Genomic DNA, 7,662 nt, shown 5'->3' with positions numbered 1-7,662 from the left:
TAGAACCTGTGCTCTGATACCAAATGATGCGAACCTCAATCGACACGCTTTGAGACCCAACAAAAATATTGGAATACTTGCCCAAGAAAGCTAAATTCAGATTTTTGATAGAAACTCTGACCCAACGTTTATAATCGAAACGCGAACCAAAGGTATAAGTTGACCTTGACCCAATGATTATAAAGAATCACGAACCAAAGGTATAAAGTTTGAACGCCACAAGGAAGAAGCCTTGATAAGTTCACAGTTCTTGAAGAACCAAAAGAGAGCAAAGCCTCACCTTTTCTGATTTTTATTCCATAATATTATATGAAAAACGTTTACAAACTTAAGGCCTATTTAAGGGCTCCATAAAATTTGACAGACAAGAAAATATATTCTAAAATAACTCCTAATTGATACCTTACCATATCTGGAATCAAATTTGACCTAAAAAGCATTAAATGCACCTAAAAACAAGGAAAATACTTTAAAAACGTACTAAATAATAAAACCCTAAATAAAAGCTGATTTGGTCTGAAATTAGCAAATTCAAAATAGGAAAAAATCTGTCTTAACTGATACAAAGCTGGAAAGTCAATCAGCCATTAATTCATGCCATAAATCACTCCTAATTAAGTCAGATCAGCCCTAAATAGCTTGAATTAAATTTACTACACTTTCATCTTCCTTTGGGCCAAGCTTGGAACATCCTGCGTTAGAATCAGCCCAAATCTCTTGAATCAGCCCATTAAGTGCTTCTTGGATCTTCTTAGATCTTGCTCTTGTAATAGGCCCAACAGGAACATGCAATGGATCCTTGAATGCTTGTTGATTCTCATCAGAGAGCGTTCCTATTCTTCAAGGCACCCTTGTCACACAACCCATACCTGACGGTATCCCTCTACTTCCTCTTCCATCCCAACACACTGCCAATGACGCGACCTCTTCTCAACCCATCATAAAAGAAGAGGAAGAAGTTGTTGAAGTTTCAAATTCTGAGGACGAATTTGAAGTTTTCAACCGACCCACTTCTTCGAAAAACCCAATTGGTGGTTTCGGCACCTTATCTTCAGGTCCAACAAGTCATCCACAAGGAGAAACTAACAGCCCTGACACCATGGGAATTCAACGCAAATCCAGGCAGAACCTTAGAGAACTAATGGAGTCTCAGGTGGGGAATTAAGAGCCTGAAAAGGCTGTTCAGATTAAACATCCCTAGACCAAGGACAAAAGGCCTGAGAAGTCAGCCTAAACTCCCTCCTCCCCCACCTATCCAATCCCAACGCGTTGACCTGGCTGATCATAAGAGAAAGAGGGATCAGCATAAGGGGAAAGACGTGATTGAGGGAGGGAAAAACTAATAGAAAATAACATGTTTGTATCGCATACAAAACATACGCAGTGGAAAAATAACAGTTCTACTTCATTCATAAAAGTTAACATGTACTATATAAGTTTCAGAATTTGAGAACAAGAGAGTGTACCTTGGAGCGGTGAATTTCAAAACCGAAGATTAGAAGCACTTGGGAACACTTTCAATCTTCATTCCAATTCCACTAACGCCCAAGATGTGTGGTCTCTCAATCAGTTTTCAAAGGGAGAATGTCAAAGTGTCTAACACTCACATACACCACTTTACAATAGTGTTCTTACAATTCTCTACCGAAAATTCTATATGTTTCTCCCTTTGTATCTAACTAATTGTCTAATTGGGCTGGCCTTTTGGGCCTTTCTAATTGGGCTTAAGTGTGTGGCTTGGAGTGGGACCAAAAAAGACTAATAAGACACTAGTTCCAATGGGCCTTGGGCTTTTCTGTCAACTCTTGACAAGTTCAAAATTACCATTAACTATATTTAATATCACTATATAGATATAGTTGCACTCTAGGCTTTATTTATAAATTATATCCTAAGACTTTATTGTACATGCAACTCCTTCATAAAATATTTGTAATAACACAAAGTCATGAATGTAGACTATCACTTTGTAAATTACTACATCTTATCCTTGAGTACCCGATTTAATCCTTTAAGTTATTCATCATATATTTATGAAATCCAATTCCATAAACATATACTTTAGTAACTCCTTACTAAAGTGGTTAGACCTAACTCTCTAAATAACAAACTCATTAAACTTATCTCAAGGGAATATTTTGTATCTCCGTTAAAAGACTATGAATTCCATCTTGAGAATATATGTTCCATCAACACTAAATGTGATTGTCCAACATACTGAGGTTTTGATCGTTACTCTAGATCTCACTATTGATATATCAAAGCAACCTACACCTCATGATCAAGTCCATTATTATCTTAAGATTAAGAGTTTATGCAAATAGAAGTCATGAGTTTATTATTCATTTTACAGTTGTTAGAAGAATAATAAATCTCACAGTGGTCCAGTTCAATATGTCTTAACTCTTAAAACATATCAACATACCAACTAGAAATCTCTATTTTTATGATCAAGACAAATCATCTTAGTTGATATGTTATAATCTTCACAGATGAAATGCTCAATTTCATCACCGACTATGAACTAAAATTCTGAGTTTACAAAAAACTTGTGATTTATATCTTCTGTGACTAAATCACATACGATGCATCTCATGGACTACATGAAAATGTCCCAATATTCATATTACCATTATTTTAGATAATAATAAAACAACTTTATTAAACACAACATTAAGTCATACATAATGTCATACATAATAACATACATAGCATCATACAATAAGATTTAAGGGCACACATGTAGGAGAAAACTAGTTTTGTATCTCATACAAAACACATAGCGGAAGCAACAAATAAGGATCTATTTCATTCATGATCGATGACATGCACTATGTAAATTTCAGAATTTAAGAACAAGATAGCGTACCTTGGTGTGGAGAAAATCAAAACAAAGATTAGAAGCGCTTGGGAACACTTTCAATCTTCACTCCAATCCCACTTTACGCCCAATATGTGTGGTCTCTCAATCAATTTTCAAAGGGAGAATGAAAGTGTGTCTCACACTTTCTCACACACCGTTTCTTTTTCTTTTCTAATCTCTTCTAATAAAAATTCTGTATGTTTCTCCATTTATAACTAACTGATTATCTAATTGGGCTGGCCTATTGGGTCTTTCCAATTAGGCTTTAGTGTGTGGCTTGGAGTGGGACCAAAAGGGACCAATAAGATACTAGCTCCAATGGGCCTTGGGCTTTTCCATCAACTCTTGACAAGCCCAAAGTTACCATTAATTATATTTTATACCACTATATAAATATAATTGCACTCTAGGCCTTATTAATAAATTATATCCCAAGACTTTATTATGCATACAACCCCTTCATTAAAATATTCGTAGTAATCCAAAGTCATGAATATAGACTGCCACTTTGAAGATTACTACATCTTAATCCTTGAGTACCCGGTTTAATCCTTTATGTTATTCATCATATATTTATGAAATCCAATTTCATAAATATATACTTTAGTAACTCCTTACTAAAGTGGTTGGGCCCAACACTCTGAATAACTAAATCTATTAAACTTATCTCAAGGGAATATTTTGTATCTCCATTAAGAGACTATGAATTCCATCTTGAGAATATATGTTCCATCAACAATAAATGCGGATGCCCAACATACTGAGGTTTTGACCGTAACTAATAGATCTTACTCCTGATATATCAAAGCAACCTACATCTTATGATCAGGTCCATTATTCTCTCAGGATTTAGAGTTGATGTAAATAGAAGTCGTGAGATTTATTATTCATTTGACAGTTGTTAGGAGAATAATAAATCTCACAGCGGTCCAGTTCAATATGTCTTAACTCTTAAAACATATCAACATACCAATCAGAAGTCTCCACTTCCATGATCAAGACAAATCATCTTAGTTGATATGTTATAGTCTTCGCAGATGAAACGCTCAATTTCATCACCGACTACGAACTAAACTTCTGAGTTTACAAAGAACTTGTGATTTATATCTTCTGTGACTTTTCACATAAATCACATACAATGCATCTCATGGACTATGATAATGTCTTAGTTCATTTATAGATAGTCTCATATAATTAAACAATTTAATTATTAAATACATGCCAATAAATTAGGTTTTAGGGCATAAACCCCAACAATCTCCCACTTGCCCTCAAAGACAATTTATCATATATCTGACACTTATTTCTCTTTAGAGTCATTCATAATCACTCTAAGGCAAGGCTTGGAAACAAGTTACAGCTAAATTTATTGCATAAATTATCTTTTCTGCTACTACTATTTCTCATGTACTCATATCTCTCTAATGAGAAGATATCATTTACACTTAATGTGTATCTTCACCACTTAGAGTGAACACATATCTTGAAGTTCAACTTCATAATGTGTATCTTCACTACCAAGGATGAACACATATCTTGAAGTCCAACTTCATGAATCACAATCAAACTACAAATCAGTATTTGCACATCCAGTAATGATCAAAACTTCACTTCTGTGGACAAGCATATAACACCTTATTCCCATAAGATATTTGAGTATATGCTTTACTCCCACTAAATTAAATGATCTTTGATTCAATTGATATTTGCTTACTATGCCCACCGTAAAATAGATATTTAACCTAGCATGTAGCAAAGTATAAAGACTTCCTATCTATTTGATATAAGGGACCGTCTTAATATGCTCTTCCTTTTATATGTCTTAGGACCATAATCCTATATAAAGGAACTTCAAACTTAAAAGGAAAGAATCCTTTCTTGAAGTATTATATGCTATACTTGGCTAGAATCTAATCTATTTAAGCAGTTTGAGATAGACCCAACATCCTAATTTCTGAATTATAACAAAGTTTAATTCTTAGGATGTGACCAGTCTTTCCCAAGTACTTTATATCAAACAGGACTAGACAACCAAAAACACATTGATGACAATAAATCAACATCATTCTAAATGATTAGAATGTCATCAACATACATTAAAGCTATACACACATAAGGCCTTTTAATATTTGATCAAAATCAAACAATTTGATTTCTTGATCAAAGATAATATTTTATGATTTAGATGCTTGCTTTAATCCTTAAATGGAATTTAAGGAACTTGCAATCTAAATACTACCGTTTCTTTGCTATGTACAAGTCTAGTTACATCATATAGATGTCTTCCTCAAGATTGCTACTAAAAGAAGCTTTCTTGATATCCATTGACATATTTCATCCAAATAAAATATAATGGATAAGAGAATCTAGATAAAGTCAAACTTAACTATTGGTGAAAAAATCTTTTCATGGTCGAACCATTTCGTTCTGAGTAAATATTTTCACCATTAGTCTTGACTTTGAAGGTTTGCACCTTCAAATCTATCAAGCTCAATTTTTCTTGTAGACCTATTTGAGAACAATAGGCTTAATGCCATTAGGCTCCTCTACAAGTTCTAGACTTTAAATAGAATCTAATTCTATTTACATAACCTTGATCCAGTAATCCATATTTATATCATCTATTGCCTCAACGTAGGACCGAGGATCAAATTCATATCCTTGCAGAATGACTTCAAAAGTTTATTCCAAAAGTATGAATTTATTTGATAATTGATAATCCTCCCACTACGATATTGTATTGGTGTATTAGCTATATATCTAGAATAATTCCTTGTGATGTATCTAATACAACCATCTCATTTCTAAATGTATTTCATAGTTGTCTTACAACAAATTCTGACATTTTTCTTCTAGAACGATTCTATGTATAGCTTTAAGATTATTCACATAGTCATCATCAAGAACTTTGTATTTGTACTTTACAAACATCTTATCTTCTTTATGACTACTAAAATAATCTTTTGAAATTCCTTTTGGATACCCAACATAAACGCACATTTTTCTACCTTTTGATTTCATTTTGTTAGACTTCCTTTCTAGCACAAGTGCTGGACATCCCCAAAAGTGGAAGTATCATATACTAGGTTTTTACCTAATCCACAATTTGACAAATGTCTTAGGAACAAACTTTTGAAATCAATTTTAGAAAATGTATAGTAATACATAGAGTATATCTCCAAAAGAAATAAGGAAATGGAAATACTTATCATGTACTTTACTATTTCTAAGAGTCTTATTCCTCCTTTATGTATGCACTGACTTAAAGAAGTCATTGATATTATATTCCTTTACAATAAAGGAACCCTAGATCATATTATCCTCTAAATAGAATTCATAGATTAAAAATTTAACAAATAATGGTTCTAAAAGCCCATCTTTCACCAATCTTGAATATCATTTAGATTAATAAGATCTAGACATAAGTGCCAAAAACATACAATACCAAAGGATGAAAACTTTCTCTTTAAAAAGTAAAACATGTAAATCTCCATCTAGAAAACAATCATGGACAAAACTTAGCTTTACCAAAACGGAAACACTTTCCTTTTGGTCATACTATTGAGTCTAATTTCCTTTTGGCAACTACTAGGGCAAATAGCTTGCCCAACTGTTTGGTATTTTAATTCCTCTTTTTACCACCTTTTTCCTTTTGGTCTAGGCTAAGAATTTGATTAAATCATATTGATCCTAGCCTTAGCTTTTAGGATGTCTTCCGTTGTGTAGAACTCACTCATCAATTCAGATAATATAAAAGAAATTTATTTTCAAAACAATCTGAATTGGTCAAATGATTCTAACATGGACTTATGGATCATATCCATATGAGATTAACATTTAATCTCTACATCCAAGAATTCCAATTCATTTTAAAATGAAAATATTTTCATAAAATGATATAGAATTGGAACTACTTAAGCTTTTCTTGGCACTCAATATGACTTATATTAAATATCGTCTAGTAGCACGATATTTCATACCAAACATCTCATTTAGACTTAATACAAAGTCTAAGTCTAGTACTAACTCTTGCATCTCATGCTGTAGCACATTTGAGATAAAAGCCAATGTAACATATTAGCATTTCAATGGAGATTATGATCATATCATAAGCCATCTTCCATCAATGCATCATGCATAGGAAATTATGATAATGCTGAATTGAAACATATATATGTACTTCAGCTCCTTAAGCACCATGTCCAAAATTATATCTTAGTTAATGTGATTCAATAAAAAAATAGTTAGAGAACAAAAATTTATGGCAACTTCAATTCGAGACTATGAACATAATTACAGGGACATTATATTTTGCATCCATAACCATATAGTATAAAACCTGAAAAACATACTATACTAGGTGCAACGACAACCTAATCTTGCAATTAATATTCCTCAGCATAGAGTGAATACCAACCACTATGATCAGGCAAGAATTACTCTCATTATTAATGTTATCATGGTAACTCTTATCAAACAAAATAATTTGCCGCTATTTCTTTGGCCTCTAAGTAATAATAGCAAGAACTCAGCATAGAAGATACTATCAAACTTAGTCTAGTGTACACCATTGCCTAGAATCATGTGTAGTCACATTTCATCCCCTTAAACAGGCTTATTATGTAGTGCCATGATACAAAACACCCTCCTCATGGAATGCAAAGCTCGAGGCTAAGACAAGGTGTTTGATCAAACTACTATAAACCAAGAAATTCAATCCTATAGTACCATGAAATAAATACTCTCCGCATGGAATGTTAAGCTCGAAGCAAAGACAAAGTATATATTTCATACTACTA

This window comes from Castanea sativa, chromosome 4, assembly GCF_040712315.1.
Source record: "Castanea sativa cultivar Marrone di Chiusa Pesio chromosome 4, ASM4071231v1".
Lineage (NCBI taxonomy): Eukaryota > Viridiplantae > Streptophyta > Magnoliopsida > Fagales > Fagaceae > Castanea > Castanea sativa.
This window is presented reverse-complemented; position numbering follows the sequence as displayed.